This window comes from Oncorhynchus keta, unplaced genomic scaffold (genome assembly GCF_023373465.1).
Source record: "Oncorhynchus keta strain PuntledgeMale-10-30-2019 unplaced genomic scaffold, Oket_V2 Un_scaffold_19987_pilon_pilon, whole genome shotgun sequence".
Classification (NCBI taxonomy): domain Eukaryota; kingdom Metazoa; phylum Chordata; class Actinopteri; order Salmoniformes; family Salmonidae; genus Oncorhynchus; species Oncorhynchus keta.
This window is the reverse complement of record NW_026290851.1, coordinates 1-18,158: the sequence shown is the minus strand read 5'-3', so window position 1 is coordinate 18,158 and position 18,158 is coordinate 1. Positions and strand designations below refer to the sequence as shown.

At 43.9% G+C, this 18,158-nt stretch overlaps 2 long non-coding RNA genes across 3 annotated transcripts; both read right to left on the bottom strand.

Moving 5' to 3' along the window:
• Positions 1 to 3,636: 3,636 nt before the first annotated feature.
• On the bottom strand, positions 3,637 to 7,470 carry LOC127927958 (uncharacterized). Of its 2 annotated transcripts, none has more exons than XR_008129692.1 (6): positions 7,319 to 7,470; positions 5,357 to 5,509; positions 5,117 to 5,275; positions 4,497 to 4,860; positions 3,886 to 3,957; positions 3,637 to 3,783 (listed from the first exon to the last, which is right to left on the bottom strand). It is a non-coding gene; the product is annotated as an uncharacterized LOC127927958 (long non-coding RNA). The 2 variants fall into 2 exon arrangements; XR_008129693.1 differs by having other exon boundaries at positions 5,357 to 5,494.
• A 4,612-nt stretch (positions 7,471 to 12,082) lies between these two features.
• LOC127927955 (uncharacterized) lies at positions 12,083 to 14,754 on the bottom strand. The gene is made up of 3 exons (XR_008129691.1): positions 14,660 to 14,754; positions 14,357 to 14,485; positions 12,083 to 12,147 (listed from the first exon to the last, which is right to left on the bottom strand). It is a non-coding gene; the product is annotated as an uncharacterized LOC127927955 (long non-coding RNA).
• Between the last annotated feature and the right edge of the window lie 3,404 nt (positions 14,755 to 18,158).

Sequence of the window (18,158 nt, the reverse complement as noted above, 5' to 3'; positions counted from 1 at the left end):
ACGATAACTAGCCACTAACATTTGCTATGACAACAAACCAGCTAGCGACCGAGCGAACGTGTGTTACTAGATGTGCGCGTTCTCACCTCATCCATTGTGAATCGACCCAACAGTTCTTCTGTAAGACTTTTGTGGTTTGGAGAAACAAACCGTCACCTCAGAACGGGGGGTCGGAACGGTTGTCGTGGAAACTATTTGACAGCTAACTTGTTAGCTAAACAAGCTAAATTACCAAAAGTTGTTTTGTGCCTCCTCGCGTCTAGCTCGTTACAGTTACATAATGTTTTTTTTTTTTTTTTACATAATGTCTATGCCAATCACAACCGTATCAGAAATGGTATATGGACATATTTTAATCCGTATTTTGAAGTGAAGTAGCTATCCAACTAGCGCTTGCATCCACCTACTTCCGGGATATTCTTCTTCGGTCAGTGAGCAGCACCTGGCGCTCTACCGCCACGTGTTGGAGGGGAAAGGCAGTAAACAGGAGGGAGAGGGGCAACTGCCTGGTAAACTGCTATAGACCCTAGTGACATTAATTAAAATATCATTGATTCGTTAATTTAGGGAAAGGAGCAGGTTTTGTTCAAGGGGCCAGGTATTTATTCAATCATGACATTGAAATTGTGCATAGACGTCCATGTGTTGTCTGTTCAGTGAGTGGTATTGCATGTGTTGGCTACAACGCACAGGGTTAATTATTGGCACCACCAGAAAAAATACAAATATGATCAAATGTGAAGGAATTTAACATATTTGAATGATTGAGATGTATACAAAAAGAACAGAATTGCATAATCTCTTCAGTCAAGTTCTCCAAATTTAACGGAATGTTCGTGGTCAGTGGATGGGTTGGTTGTAAAAGCAACTAACGTAAACTCGTACATCGCCTTGGTCCGTACAATTGCCCTTATTTTAGCGCCCCAAAACGTAATTTAGATCGTTACATTTACATTTACGTCATTTAAGACGCTCTTATCCAGAGCGACTTACAAATTGGTGCATTCACCTTATACCTTAAACTGTAATGTCAATACCATTGTAAAGCACAATGTCTCCCCTTTCCAACAGAATCAATTGCATGACCTAAACGCTGCCTGTTTCTGCATAATTCAAGCAGGCTATGAGCCCCATCTGGTCTTTTTAAAAATGGCGGGTGGGGAAGCGAAACTAATGCCTGATAGTGAAAAGGAGAGATGTGTGGGAAAATTGCTTCTTTTCACTCGAGCTTATCACCTTATCGACTCTAAAATGTAAATAAAACACTATAAAGAGTTTATATAATCTTTCATTACATACCTATTTGAAGGTTTGTGTCGAATTTGAATCGGGTTTTTAGGGCGGTGCTAAAGTGATCTTAGAAATAAACAGCGGCAGAAGGATGACAGAAGGATGACGCAAAAAAAAATGACTAGGTATCCCCCCCCTTACCCCGTCACTGTCCATTTCTTGTTTTTAAAGGATGAGAGAAGTGCTACACCTGGTGGAGAGAGATTGTAAGACAGAAATAGTTGCTTTATGCGTGCTGTACGTTACGACATGACACGTCATAATGTAACGGTCCGTTTTTTTCCAACTTTTCTCCAATACTATAGAGCCATTACCATGTCGATCAATGCTTGAATAGAAACCTAGTTCACACCCTCAATTTTGACGTGAACAGTCGCTACAGTCCCATTAGTTTTCTTTGTAGCCTAGTTTGAATGTTGCGGTTGCGCACATTTGTACGGAATGGGGTGAGTTTACGTTAATAATGAGGCGCAACTTTTGAGGAAAAAACAGGCTTATATTGTTGACAATATGTAAACTATATTTTTATTCTACAAATGTTTTTTGAAAACCAATACATTTGCACAATGAGACAACTTGTTCAAATCGCTCAAATAAATCGTCGTTGGTTAGCTAGCTAGTTAATTTGAGCCATATTAGCATAGATGAGACATCAGTCAAAACAAGACATGGTATCGAGAACCAGATGGAACTATGGCAGCTCCTTGTCATTGTTGCTTTGCTAAATGACGTTCAGAATCATAACAACTCACGGCCTTCTGCCCCATTGATTTGCACTCATCCTTTTCCTGACAATCACATTGTATTTAGTCACATGCGCTGAATACAACAGGTGTAGACTTTACAGTGAACTTGCTTATTTACTAGCCTCTAACCAACAATGCAGTTTAAAAAAAAAAAAGTAAAAGACAACCCTTCTATACACAATATATATATACAAAAGTATGTGGACACCCCTTCAAATTAGTGGATCCGGCTATTTAAGTCACATCCGTTTAAAAATCGAGCACACAGCCATGCAATCTCCATAGACAAACTAGTAAAATGGCCTTACTGATGAGCTCAGTGACTTTCAATGTGGCATCGTCATTGGATGCCACATTTCAACTAACTAAGTGGAAACTTCTTGGAGCAAAGACGGCTCAGCCACAAAGTGGTAGACCACACAAGCTCACAGAACAGGACCGCAGAGTGCTGAAGTGTGTAAAAAAAAAAATCACCTGTCCTCGGTTTGCAACACTCACTACCGAGTTCCAAATCACCTCTGGAAGCAACATCAGCCCAATAAATGTTAGTCGGGAGCTTCACGAAATGGGTTTCCATGGCCGAGCAGCCGCACACAAGCCTAAGATCACCATGCGCAATACCAAGCATCGGGCAGAGTGGTGTAAAGTTTGCCACCAATCTTAACGCTACACCACACAATGACATTCTAGAAGATTCTGTGCTTCCAACTTTGTGGCAACAGTTTGGGAAGGCTTTTTCCTGTTTCAGCATGACAATGCCCCCATGCACAAAATGAGGTCCATACAGAAATGGTATGTTCAGATCAGTGTGGAAGAACTTGACTGGCCTGCAGAGCTCTGACCTCAACCCCATCAAACACCTTTGGGATGAATTGGAACACAGACTGCGAGCCAGGCCTAAATCGCCCAACATCAGTACCCGACCTCACTAATGCTCTTGTGGCTGAATGGAAGCAAGTCCCCGCAGCAATGTTCCAACATCTAGTGGAAAGCCTTCCCAGAAGAGGTGGAGGCTGTTATAGCAGCAAAGTCGGGACCGACTCCATATTAATGCCAATGATTTTGGAATGAGATGTTAGATGAGCAGGTGTCCACATACACTACATGACTAAAAGTATGTTTTAGATAAAACTAAATTTCTCAACACTAATAATTTTCGTCCGACTTTGCTCGCCCTCCGCTGGTGGAATTTAGAACTACAGTCCATTCTATTGGTTCTTTGTCTACAGATCATCACCACAGACTCTATCTGCATCCCAAATGACACCCTATTCCCTATATATAGTGCACTAGTTTTGACCAGGACCTGGTATTTAGGGAATAGGGTACCATTTTTGATGCAGAAAATCCTATGTGGTTGGCTAGTCCTCGCTCTGGTCCATTCTATTCATTCGGTGTCTAGAGATGGTCAGCACAAAGAGGAATCTATCCTAATGTGGTTGGCTAGTCCTCGTTCTCCTCCACCCCTGCTAGCATCAACTCCTTCTCTTCTTCGTCACTGATACTAATAGAATCCTCTTCACTCTTCACCCCTGCAGCCAGGGTTTCCCTGTCCCAGTCCCAGGGTTTCCCCTGTCCCAGTCCCAGGGTTTCCCCCTGTCCCAGTCCCAGGGTTTCCCCTGTCCCAGTCCCAGGGTTTGGTAGTGAGCTGCTGTGACTTTTCCTCTGATGGGCTCTGAGGTTCTGGGTTCGTACGTAGCTCTTCCCGCACTCCTCACAGCTGTAGGGTCTCTCTCCCGTGTGGGTCCTGAATCAAATCAAAACGTCAATTCATTAATGAATCAGTGGATCACAAATGTATTTAATAAAAGCCCTTTTTAACACCAGTTGTTGTCCCAAAGTGCTTTACCTGAAGTGAGCGACGAGGGCCTTAGCTTTGGCGAAGCTCCTCCAACAGACGGAACAGTCGTGTTTCTCATCGCTATATTAATAATAAGAATAATAAAAAGAATAATAACAATAATAACAACAACAACAACAACAACAATAATAACAATAATAGCAATAATAATAATAATAATAATAATAATAGCAATAATAACAATAATAACAATAATAATAAATGCATTTTATGTGTAGACCACTTTTTATTACACACAGAAATCACAAAGGTTACGTTTACACAGACAGCCTAATTCTGAACTTTTGCCCAATTATTTGACAAATGAGCTGGGCCCGTAATTCACAACACCTCTCAGAGTAGGAGTACTGATCTAGGATCAGTTTAGCCTTTTTAGATCATAATGAATAAGATTATATGAACAGGTCATAGATCAGCACTTCTACTCTGAGAAGTTTTGTGGCCCAGATCTGATGTGCATCAGCAACAGCGGTAGAAATGCTTTTTAAAAACGGGCTAAAACCTATATATGTGTGTGACTAATACTACAAGATAGGCAGACTAAGAAGGAGCCAGCAAAGACTAAACAGCCGAATATCTAAACTTAACATAGAACCGACCTGTGTGTTCGCTCGTGTTCTCTCAGTCGCCCTATCTGGGTGTAGCTCCTCCCACACACAGAGCAGGAGTAAGGTTTTTCTCCGGTGTGCGTCAGCAGGTGTCTCTTCATAGCTCCTGAGTGAGCGAACCTCTTCCCACAGTCGGGGCAAGGGTAAGGTTTTCTCTCGTGTGCACTTTCTGGTGGTCGCGGAGGGCTGTTCTTTCACGGAACTGTTTCCCACACGGAGCAAGGGTACGGCTTCTCTCCCGTGTGGATCTTCATGTGTTTTTGTAGAGCTGATAGCTTCTTACAGTCTCTTCCACATTCTGGGCAGCAGTGGGACTTCCTGGCTTCACTGTCAGATCTGTGTTCGGAACTCTCTCCTGTCGAGTCAGATTTAGTGTTTAGGGTTGTGTCCGAATTGGCACCCTATTCCCTTGGTGGTGCACTAGGGCCCATAGAGCTCTGGTCAAAAGTAGCACACTGCGAAGGGAATCGGGTGCCATTTGGAACACACGTTCAAAGTGAATTCTAAAATGGGTCACAACAACATATCAATGAAAAGGAATCAAAGAACGTCATGTGGAATTCCATATTTAGAACTCATCATTTTAACAGGCACTCAGTGGAGACAACGACCTGAGTGTCTCTTCTGGTGTCGCCGTAGGTTAGAGATGTTGGCAAAGTCTTTCCCACATCTAAAGCAGTGGTGAGACTTGGTGTTGTTGGGATCCTCCTGGTGTTGTTCAGGTTCTCCTGATGCGGAGGGACTCTCCTCGCTGTCAGAAGGACGGCTGACTGTGTTGATGAAACAGTATGGGGGGGGTTAGATAACGAGTGAATCATCAACATTCTAACTGTCAACATTCTATCACTTACTGATACGATGACGATCCCAACCAATTTCTTCTCCGTCTGAATTGATCAGACCACCAACTTCCTCTTCTTCCACATCATCATCATCATCTTCAACTTGGTTCTCAAACTTTTCAGAAACTGACTTCGGGCCCTGCAATGCTGAAGATCCAGGACCTGATGATTCAGCCAATACATCAACAACCATCTAGTTCACTATGTAGGATTCAGCCTGAACATCAACAACCGTCTAGTTCACTATGTAGGATTCAGCCTGTAGATAAACAACCATCTAGTTCACTATGTAGGATTCAGCCTGTAGATAAACAACCATCTAGTTCACTATGTAGGATTCAGCCAATGTCAGATAAACAACCATCTAGTTCACTATGTAGGATTCAGCCTAAACATCAACAACCATCTAGTTCACTATGTAGGATTCAGCCAATTCATCAACAACCATCTAGTTCACTATGTAGGATTCAGCCAATACATCAACAACCGTCTAGTTCACTATGTAGGATTCAGCCTGAACATCAACAACCGTCTAGTTCACTATGTAGGATTCAGCCTGTAGATAAACAACCATCTAGTTCACTATGTAGGATTCAGCCTGTAGATAAACAACCGTCTAGTTCACTATGTAGGATTCAGCCTGAACATCAACAACCATCTAGTTCACTATGTAGGATTCAGCCTGTAGATAAACAACCATCTAGTTCACTATGTAGGATTCAGCCTGTAGATAAACAACCATCTAGTTCACTATGTAGGATTCAGCCTGTAGATAAACAACCATCTAGTTCACTATGTAGGATTCAGCCTGAACATCAACAACCGTCTAGTTCACTATGTAGGATTCAGCCAATACATCAACAACCATCTAGTTCACTATGTAGGATTCAGCCTGAACATCAACAACCGTCTAGTTCACTATGTAGGATTCAGCCTGTAGATAAACAACCATCTAGTTCACTAGTTCAGCCTGAACATCAACAAGTCTAGTTCACGATGTAGGATTCAGCCTGTAGATAAACAACCATCTAGTTCACTATGTAGGATTCAGCCTGAACATCAACAACCGTCTAGTTCACTATGTAGGATTCAGCCTGAACATCAACAACCTTCTAGTTCACTAAGTTTCACTATGTAGGATTCAGCCTGTAGATAAACATCAACAACCCTGAACATCTAGTTCACTATGTAGGATTCAGCCTGAACATCAACAACCATCTAGTTCACTATGTAGGATTCAGCCTGAATAAACAACCATCTAGTTCACTATGTACAGCATAAACTAGTTCACTATGTAGGATTCAGCCTGAACATCAACAACCATCTAGTTCACTGTAGGATTCAGCCTGTAGATAAACAACCATCTAGTTCACTATGTAGGATTCAGCCTGAACATAAAGTTCACAACCATCTAGTTCACTATGTAGGATTCAGCCTGTAGATAAACAACCATCTAGTTCACTATGTACAGCCTGTCAACCATCTAGTTCACTATGTAGGATTCAGCCAATGTTCACTATGTAGGATTCAGCCTGTAGATAAACAACCATCTAGTTCACTATGTAGGATTCAGCCTGAGTTCACTATGTAGGATTCAGCCTGTAGATAAACAACCATCTAGTTCACTATGTATTCAGCCTGTACATCAACAACCGTCTAGTTCACTATGTAGGATTCAGCCTGTAAACAACCATCTATAAACAACCATCTAGTTCACTATGTAGGATTCAGCCTGTAGATAAACAACCATCTAGTTCACTATGTAGGATTCAGCCTGTAGATAAACAACCATCTAGTTCACTATGTAGGATTCAGCCAATACATCAACAACCATCTAGTTCACTATGTAGGATTCAGCCAATACATCAACAACCATCTAGTTCACTATGTAGGATTCAGCCTGAACATCAACAACCATCTAGTTCACTATGTAGGATTCAGCCAATACATCAATAATAATATTTTACTTACTGAGGTAATCCCAATTAACTTCTTCTCCTTCGAATTTATCAAACCACCAACTTCCTCCTCCTCCTCCTCCTCTTCTTCTTCTTCTTTATTCTCGATATATATGGTAGATGTTTGACTGCAGCCTTCACCGTGGCCTGGGTCAGGATCCAGAGAGCTTTATCTTTGACCACGGTTCCCTAAATGGCAGAGGAGTCACACAGTACGTTGAGTTAAGAGACTGTTTAGTTTTTTAAAAATGTATTCCATCCTACTCTGATGAAATACGTGTATTTTTAAGCAATAAGGCACGAGGGGTATAGCCGCGGTATATTGGCCATATACCACAAACCTCCAAGGTGCCTTATTGCTATTATAAACTGGTTATCAACGTAATTAGAGCCCAAAAATGTAATCTTTTGTCATACCCGTGGTATACGGTCTGATATACCACTGCTGTCAGCCAATCAGCATTCAGGGCTCGAACCACCCAGTTTATAATGTCTGATATATCAAGGCTGTCAGCCAATCAGCATTCAGGGCACAAACCACCTAGTTTATAATGTCTGATATACCACAGCTGTCAGCCAATCAGCATTCAGGGCTCGAACCACCCAGTTTATAAAATGTTTTTATCCTCTGGCATTTATTTGTACTTTTAAACTGTACAAATATTGTAGCCACAAATCAATCAATTAATCCTGTTAGTGATGTCATATTCCCCCATCTGGTTTGAATAGTCCACAGGTAGTCTGATGATTTACCAGAGCATCACCTCCAGCAGTCTGAAATCCTCCAGTAACAGCAGCAGACCCCTCTCCAGTGTGGGACGACCTCAGGAGCCGACCCCTCTTCATGTTAGCAGACCCTTTATTTCCAGTGTGGGACTGTCTGTGTTTTCTCAGGTTTGCTGTTGAGTTAAAGCTCTCCCCACAGACAGAGCACTGGTAAGGTCTCTCCCCAGTGTGCATCCTGCGATGGACCTGTTGATAGAAGAATTTGTATGTTTAAGATAATGACTAAAGTATTCCACCCTGAAACCATATAATTGCATGAAATGTGTTAGAGTCAAAATGTGTTAGTCATAATCCAATAATATGTGTGACTATACTTTTTAAGACTAGGCCATTGTGTTACTATTTCGCAATATGACCTGGGTATAGTTGAGACATTACAAGGACAACTGAACTGTCGACTTGTAATAACGGTGAAACTAATAACTGGAGAGAGCCTCCCCACCCTAGGGAGGAGAGCAACTGTTAGAAAAGCCTAGGCTTGCAGAAGATAATGAAACATGTTGCAGAAGGGTGATAAACTATGTATGTGAACTGTGGAAAAATACAGCCCACCGAAAGCAAGGTGGAGTTTACTGATGTGAGTTAATTTGTGAACTGAAATCTGTTTTACCTCCTTTCTACCATCACCTTTACTCCACACACAGAAACGCATACAAATATCTCCGTTGCCCTCCATTTGGCAAATCTGACCATAACTCTATCCTCCTGATTCCTGCTTACAAGCAAAAACTCTAATCAGGAAGTACCAGTAATGCTCAATGCGAACGTGGTCCGATGAAGCGGATGCTAACCTACAGGACTGTTTCTCTTCAGCACAGACTGGAATATGTTCCAGGATTGAGGAGTTTACCACATCAGCCACCAGCTTCATTAATAAGTGCATCGACGACATCGTCCCCCCACAGTGACGGTACGTACATATCCCAACCAGAAGCCATGGTTTACAAGCAACATCCGCAATGAGCTAAAGGCCAGAGCTTTGCTTCCAAGGAGCAGGACACTAATCCGGATGCTGATAAGAAATTTTGCAACGCCCTCGGATGAACCATCAAACAGGCAAAAGCATCAATACAGGACTAAGATCGAATCCTCATACATCGGCACTGACACACGTCGGATCTGGCAGGGCTTGCAAACTATCACAGATGACAAAGGGAAACCTAGCCGAGAGCTGCCCAGTGACACAAGCCTACCAGACAAGCTAAATGCCTTCTATGCTCACTTCGAGGCAAGCAACAGTAAACCTTGCATGAGCGCACTGGCTGTTCCGGACGACTCTGTGATCACACTCTCTGTAGCCGATGTGAGTAAGACCATTAAACAGGTTAACATTCACTATGGCCACAGGGCCAGACAGATTACCAGGATGCATACTCAGAGCATGCACTGACCAGCTGGCAAGTGTCTTCACTTACATTTTCAATCTCTCCCTGAGCCAGTTTGTAATACCAACATGTTTCAAGCAGACCACCATAGTCCCTGTGCCCAAGAAGGCCAAGGTAACCTGTCTAAATGACTATCGCCCGTAACACTCTTCTGTAGCCATGAAATGCTTTGAAAGGCTGGTCATGGCTCACATCAACACCATCATCATCCCAGACACCCTGGACCCAGAGTCCAATATATAATAATAATATAATAATATAATAATATAATATAACAGTCCTATTCACATACCCAACAGATACACAGATGATGCAATCTCAATTGCACTCCACGCTCCCAGCCATCCAGGACCTCTATACCAGGTGGAAAGCCCTAAACATTGTCAAAGACTCAAGTCATAGACTGCCCTCTGTGCTAATGCACGGCAAGCGGTACCGATGCACCAAGTCTGGAACCAACAGGACCATGAACAGCTTCTACCCCCCAAGCCATAAGACTGCTGAACAGCTTCTACCCCCCAAGCCATAAGACTGCTGAACAGCCCCCCAAGCCATAAGACTGCTGAACAGCTTCTACCCCCAAGCCATAAGACTGCTGAACAGCTTCTACCCCCCAAGCCATAAGACTGCTGAACAGCTTCTACCCCCCAAGCCATAAGACTGCTGAACAGCTTCTACCCCCCAAGCCATAAGACTGCTGAACAGCTTCTACCCCCCAAGCCATAAGACTGCTGAACAGCTTCTACCCCCAAGCCATAAGACTGCTGAACAGCTTCTACCCCCCAAGCCATCAGACTGCTGAACAGCTTCTACCCCCAAGCCATCAGACTGCTGAACAGCTTCTACCCCCAAGCCATCAGACTGCTGAACAGCCTCTACCCCCCCAAGCCATCAGACTGCTGAACAGTCTCTACCCCCAAGCCATCAGACTGCTGAACAGCCTCTACCCCCCAGGCCATCAGACTGCTGAACAGCCTCTACCCCCCAAGCCATCAGACTGCTGAACAGCCTCTACCCCCCAAGCCATCAGACTGCTGAACAGCCTCTACTACCCCCAGGTCATCAGACTGCTGAACAGCCTCTACCCCCCAAGCCATCAGACTGCTGAACAGCTTCTACCCCCCCAAGCCATCAGACTGCTGAACAGCCTCTACCCCCCCAAGCCATCAGACTGCTGAACAGCTTCTACCCCCCCAATCCATCAGATTAATAGTTAGTTACTCTTTATTATCTGTCACTTTATTCCTAGTTATATTTGTACATATCTACCTCATGTCTACCTCATGTCTACCCTGGGGCAGTAGGGTAGCTTAGTGGTTAGAGCATTGGACTAGTAAGTTCGAATCCCCGAGCTGACAAGGTACAAATCTGCCGTTCTGCCCCTGAACAAGGCAGTTACATCACTGTTCCTAGGCCATCATTGAAAATAAGAATTTGTTCTTAACTGACTTTGCCTAGTTAAATAAAGGTAACCCTGCACATGGACTCAGTACTGGCCAAGTTATCGTTACTCATTGTGTATATTGTCTACACCTGTTGTTTACAAAGCATGTGACAATTTAAATTTAAGTGATAAAAACAATATAGGGAAGTGTAATAATGGCTAAAGGACCTTGAGGGAGGATGCGTAGGAGAACCTCATCCCACAGACATCGCAAGATTGAGGTTTCTCTCCTGTATGTGTCCGCTGGTGGTCCTTCAGACGCTCAAATCGAGGGAAACTCCGTCCACACACGGAGCAGGGTAAGGTTTCTCTCCAGTGTGTACCTTCTGGTGTTTTAACAGATTCCCTCGCTGGATGAACCTCTTCCCGCAGACAGAACAGTGGTAAGGTTTCTCCCTGTGTGCGTCAGAAGGTGTCTCTGTAGGGTGATACCCCTGTGGAGAAACCTCTTCCACACACGGAGCAGCGGAAGGGTTTCTCTCCGCTGTGTGTGCGGAGATGTGCAACTAGCTTCGATGGTTTAGGGAACTCCTTTCCACACACCGAGCAGAGGTGAGGCTTCTTGGTTCTGTATCGTTTCTCCTGGATGTTTTGGTGTTGTTCAGGTTCTGTTGATGTAGAGGGAATCTCACCGCTAACAAAGACTGGGACAGGGCTTTTTCCTGTGTGGAAAAGTGGAGAGGTTAAACAATGGATCTGCGTCCCCAAATGAAACCCTATTTCCTACATAGAGCCCTAAGGGCAAAAGTGTAGAGCAGGTTAAACAAATACTTAGCCGTTATGCTAACAGTAGCTGACCGACTAACTAACACAGAGGCTGTGTACCAAATAGCACCCTATTCCCTATAGGGCTCTGGTCAAAAGTAGTGCTATGTAGAGAATTGGGTGCCATTTTGAAGAGCTCAATCAAAATCATCATCATCATTCTTCCTCTTACTAGAAAGAGAAACGTGACCAACTTCCTCTCCGTCGGAATTGATCAAACCACCAACTTCCTCATCTTCTCCTCTCGACTCCTTCCCCTCCTCCTCTTCTCCTCTCGCCTCCTTCCCCTCCTCTTCTCCTCTCTCCCCTTCCCCCCTCCTCTCCTCTCGCCTCCTTCCCCTCCCTTCTTTCTCCAACCTCCTTCCTCCTCTTCTCCTCTCGTTCTTCAACTAACTATATTTTCAGTCCCAGAGTTTCACCCAGGGACTCTGTGGGTTTGGGTCTCGATCGGTCACCAGGGTCCTAGAATGGAAATGTAATTCAATATAATATTTTTTTTAAACAAGATAGGAATAACTAAGCTCTTGGCCCTGACTGGCTATGTAGGTTCCCTAGATGGCCCTGACTGCCTATGTAGGTTCCCTAGATGGCCCTGGACTACCTGAGATGGCTGACCTATGTAGGTTCCCTAGATGGCCCTGACTACCTATGTAGGTTCCCTAGATGGCCCTGACTACCTATGTAGGTTCCCTAGATGGCCCTGACTACCTATTTAGGTTCCCTAGATGGCCCTGACTACCTATGTAGGTTCCCTAGATGGCCCTGACTGCCTATGTGGGTTCCCTAGATGGCCCTGACTGCCTATGTAGGTTCCTAGATGGCCCTGACTACCTATGTAGGTTCACTAGATGGCCCTGACTACCTATGTAGGTTCCCTAGATGGCACTGACTAGATGTAGGTTCCTATGTAGGTTCCCTAGATGGCACTGACTACCTATTTAGGTTCCCTAGATGGCCCTGACTACCTATGTAGGTTCCCTAGATGGCCCTGACTACCTACGTAGGTTCCCTAGTAGGTTCCCTAGATGGCCCTGACTACCTATGTAGGTTCCCTAGATGGCCCTGACTACCTATGTAGGTTCCCTAGATGGCCCTGACTACCTATGTAGGTTCCCTAGATGGCCCTGACTACCTATGTAGGTTCCCTAGATGGCCCTGACTACCTATGTAGGTTCCCTAGATGGCCCTGACTACCTGTAGGTTCCTAGACCCTAGATGTAGGTTTCCCTAGATGGCCCTGACTACCTATGTAGGTTCCCTAGATGGCCCTGAGGTTCCCAGATGGCCCTGACTGTAGGTTCCCTAGATGGCCCTGACTACCTATGTAGGTTCCCTAGATGGCCCTGACTACCTATGTAGGTTCCTAGATGGCCCTGACTACCTATGTAGGTTCCCTAGATGGCCCTGACTACCTATGTAGGTTCCCTAGATGGCCCTGACTATTTAGGTTTCCCTGACTATGTAGGTTCCCTAGATGGCCCTGACTACCTATGAGGTTCCCTAGATGGCCCTGACTACCTATGTAGGTTCCCTAGATGGCCCTGACTACCTATGTAGGTTCCCTAGATGGCCCTGACTACCTATGTAGGTTCCCTAGATGGCCCTGACTACCTATGTAGGTTCCCTAGATGGCCCTGACTACCTATGTAGGTTCCCTAGATGGCCCTGACTACCTATGTAGGTTCCTAGATGGCCCTGACTGCCTATGTAGGTTCCCTAGATGGCCCTGACTACCTATGTAGGTTCCCTAGATGGCCCTGACTACCTATGGGTTCCCTAGATGGCCCTGACTACCTATGTAGGTTCCCTAGATGTTACCTATGTAGGTTCCCTAGATGGCCCTGACTACCTATGTAGGTTCCCTAGATGGCCCTGACTACCTATTTAGGTTCCCTAGATGGCCCTGACTACCTATGTAGGTTCCCTAGATGGCCCTGACTACCTATGTAGGTTCCCTAGATGGCCCTGACTACCTATGTAGGTTCCCTAGATGGCCCTGACTACCTATGTAGGTTCCCTAGATGGCCCTGACTACCTATGTAGGTTCCCTAGATGGCCCTGACTACCTATGTAGGTTCCTAGATGGCCCTGACTACCTATGTAGGTTCCCTAGATGGCCCTGACTACCTATGTAGGTTCCCTAGATGGCCCTGACTACCTATGTAGGTTCCCTAGATGGCCCTGACTACCTATGTAGGTTCCCTAGATGGCCCTGACCTAGATGGCCCCTGACTACCTATGTAGGTTCCCTAGATGGCCCTGACTACCTATGTAGGTTCCCTAGATGGCCCTGACTACCTATGTAGGTTCCTAGATGGCCCTGACTACCTATGTAGGTTCCTATGTAGGTTCCCTAGATGGCCCTGACTACTATGTAGGTTCCCTAGATGGCCCTGACTACCTATGTAGGTTCCCTAGATGGCCCTGACTACCTATGTAGGTTCCTAGATGGCCCTGACTACTATGTAGGTTCCCTAGATGGCCCTGACTACCTGTATGTAGGTTCCCTAGATGGCCCTGACTACCTATGTAGGTTCCCTAGTAGACAGAATATTGACGTCTCCTCTTGAAACACTTGAAACACTTGAAACACTTGAAACACTGTCAGTCATAATTTAAATGGAACCCTATTCCCAAGGCCCAGGCTATTGCGATTTGGTTTGTCTCCCACCTTGCCGCGGTCTCGCTCCACCTGTCCACCATCTCCCGTGTGAGTCTGCTGGTGTTCTCTCAGGGGACCAGGCCGTGAGAAGCTCTTCCACACACAGAGCAATGGAATGGTTTCTCTCCTGTGTGAGACCTAAATCAAATCAAACTTGATTTAAAAGTGTATTTAAAATCACAACACTTAACAATGAAATATAGGAGATCAAAAACTACAACAGAAGGCAATAAAAGAGATTAATAAAGGAACATCAAATGAAAGAGATTACAAAAAATAATAGTGAAATCATCGATTCAAGTCCATACTAACCTCTGGTGATCCCTGAGTCCTGAGGGTGTGAAGAAGCTCTTCACACACAGAGCAGCGGTGAAGTCTCTCTGCGGTGTGCTTCAGCTGGTGGGCCCTAAGATAAGATAAAAGTAGATAAAAAACAACAACAAAAAACACTTCTGACTATTTGAAATGACCCTGTAAACCGTATATTTGATAAATAAAAAGCATAGTTACACCTCAGGTTTCTCTGCTGGGTGTAGCTTCTCCCACACTCGGAGCAGCTGTACGGTCTTCTCCGTGTGCAGCAGTTGGTGTCTCTTCAGGCTGATCAGTTATAAAGATAAGTCGGTTATAGGTAGTTTAAGTTTCATTACACCCACATAGCAGCCAGTCAAAACAAACCAATGAACTCCATGAGCAAATGGTATGTGCCAACCTAAATATATATATACTTAAAAAAGGACGGACGAGGATCGGGTTCACTAGGAACCGAAAGATGCACACAGCCGTAACAGAGAAGGGATGACCTGTTCAATATGAAGCGCTTGTTTTCATTCTCCTTGCAAAAACGTTTTGCTATGGTGTGCACTAGAATCTAGGTATGCACTAATTAACTTCTTCGATATAGGGGACGCTCTTTTAATTTTTTGGATAAAAAAAAAAACGTTCCCGTTTTAAACAAGATATTTTGTCACGAAAAGATGCTCGACTATGCATATAATTGACAGCTTTGGAAAGAAAACACTCTGACGTTTCCAAAACTGCAAAGATATTGTCTGTGAGTGCCACAGAACTAATGCTACAGGCGAAACCAAGATGAAATTTCATACAGGAAGTGCCCCAGATTTTGAATGCGCTGTGTTCCAATGTCTCCTTATATGGCTGTGAATGCGCCAGGAATGAGCCTACACTTTCTGTCGTTTCCCCAAGGTGTCTGCAGCATTGTGACGTATTTGTAGGCATATCATTGGAAGATTGACCATAAGAGACTACATTTACCAGGTGCCCGCTTGGTGTCCTCCGTCGAAATTATTGCGTAATCTCCCAGCTGCGTGCATTTTTCCATTTGGTTCAGAGGAGAAACCAAACTGCCACGAATGATTTATCATCGAATAGATATGTGAAAAACACTGAGGATTGATTCTAAACAACGTTTGCCATGTTTCTGTCGATATTATGGAGTTAATTTGGAAAAAAGTTTGGCGTTGTAATGACTGAATTTTCAGGGTTTTTTCTTAGCCAAACCTGAACAAAACGGAGCGTTTTCTCCTACACAAATGATATTTTTGGAAAAACTGAACATTTGCTATCTGACTGAGAGTCTCCTCATTGAAAACATCCGAAGTTCTTCAAAGGTAAATTATTTTATTTGAATGCTTTTCTTGTTTTTGTGAAAATGTTGCCTGCTGAATCCTAGGCTTAATGCTATGCTAGCTATCAATACTCTTACACAAATGCTTGTGTAGCTATGGTTGAAAAGCATATTTTGAAAATCTGAGATGACAGTGTTGTTAACAAAAGGCTAAGCTTGTGAGCCAATATATTTATTTAATTTCATTTTAAATTTTCATGAATAGTTAACGCTTGCTATGGTAATGAGCTTGAGGCTATGATTACGCTCCCGATACGGGATTGCTCGACGCAAGAAGTTAATACGGAACTGGTCAACACTGATAACAACAACAACACACCTGATCATCTGGGAGAAGGTGTTCCCACAGTCGGGGCAGGAGTAAGGTTTCTCTCCGGTGTGGACGATCTGGTGGAGCGTCAGGCTCCCCTTCTGGGCGAAGCTCTTTCCCACACACAGAGCAGGAGTAAGGCTTCTCTCCAGTGTGGATTCTCATATGGACTTGTAGCTTGTATGCAATGGGAAACTCCTTTCCACACACAAGGCAGGGAGTGGACTCTTCTGTGACAGCTGTGATGCTGTTTTTGTGTTGTTGTTGTTTATGCTCTACGGCTGCAGGGAGACTCTCCTCAGTAGTCTCAGAGTGGTGGTTGTTAGAACTGTCTCCTGTGTGGATGAGGACAATAGTTTGTGTTAAATATACTAAACCATTAATTACTAACTAATCAACTAACTAACTAACTAACTTAACATGAGAGCTGAAGGTCAAAGTCATTTAAAAAAAAGGTCAAAGGGTAATGAGTCATTTAAAAAAAAAGCTAGAATCTATAGTTGCTACATCCATTTTTGGACTTAAAATTAAAAAGGAACTCAATGGCCATTTTTGACCTCCACATTGTTGTCAGATCACGGTATGAACCTGTAGCCCTGTAGATCAAAAAGCTAGGTATTATTTTTTTGAATCAGTTTGACCATCAGTGGAATATTTAAGGGGGTAAACACGTTTTTTTTAAACTAGCAGGCTTCAGGAGGATTGAGTTGATTTCTGATCTCTACTTCCTATGCCCCGCCCGCGAATGCGGGGAAAATGTGTGCGTTCTAGTTAAACAGCCTGGAGACTGTAACCCTGAAGATCATCTGCAGAAGACATCCTAAACCAGCGAAGAAGACAGATAACAGCAGAGTAAGTGTTTTGCGTCAGCTAATGTTTTCACATTGAAAACCTGACATGTAACGTCAGTGCTGTTGTGAATCGTTAGTTCTGCTATCGTTACGTAACTTAGAGACCTGCCTAGTTTCTTTACATCTAGAGCTAGCGCATTGACATAGCCTAGCTGGTAACGTAGAGAAAAGTGGTAGTATTGACATAGCTGGTAACGTAGAGAAAAGTGGTAGTATTGACATAGCTGGTAACGTAGAGAAAAGTGGTAGCATTGACATAGCTGGTAACGTAGAGAAAAGTGGTAGCATTGACATAGCCTAGCTGGTAACGTAGAGAAAAGTGGTAGTATTGACATAGCCTAGCTGGTAACGTAGAGAAAAGTGGTAGCATTGACATAGCCTAGCTGGTAACGTAGAGAAAAGTGGTAGTATTGACATAGCTGGTAACGTAGAGAAAAGTGGTAGCATTGACATAGCCTAGCTGGTAACGTAGAGAAAAGTGGTAGCATTGACATAGCCTAGCTGGTAACGTAGAGAAAAGTGGTAGTATTGACATAGCTGGTAACGTAGAGAAAAGTGGTAGCATTGACATAGCTGGTAACGTAGAGAAAAGTGGTAGCATTGACATAGCTGGTAACGTAGAGAAAAGTGGTAGCATTGACATAGCCTAGCTGGTAACATAGAGAAAAGTGGTAGCATTGACATAGCTGGTAACGTAGAGAAAAGTGGTAGCATTGACATAGCTTAGCTGGTAACGTAGAGAAAAGTGGCTCTATGACTTAAAATTGCCATAATTGGCTGCTGACTCCCACAATAATATCGATAAATAGCTGTATTTACGAGTCTCCTATAGCATTCAATAGGCTACAAGCGTGCTATGGTAATCTCCCAACATCTTGTTTGTATTTTTGTCGTCATGGTAGACTTAGATCACGTTACCTCGGTATCGGCTCCATCTATCAGCTGGGTTTACTAATGTTAGAAAGAGAACACACCATCCGAACAACAAATCTGATTGGTCTT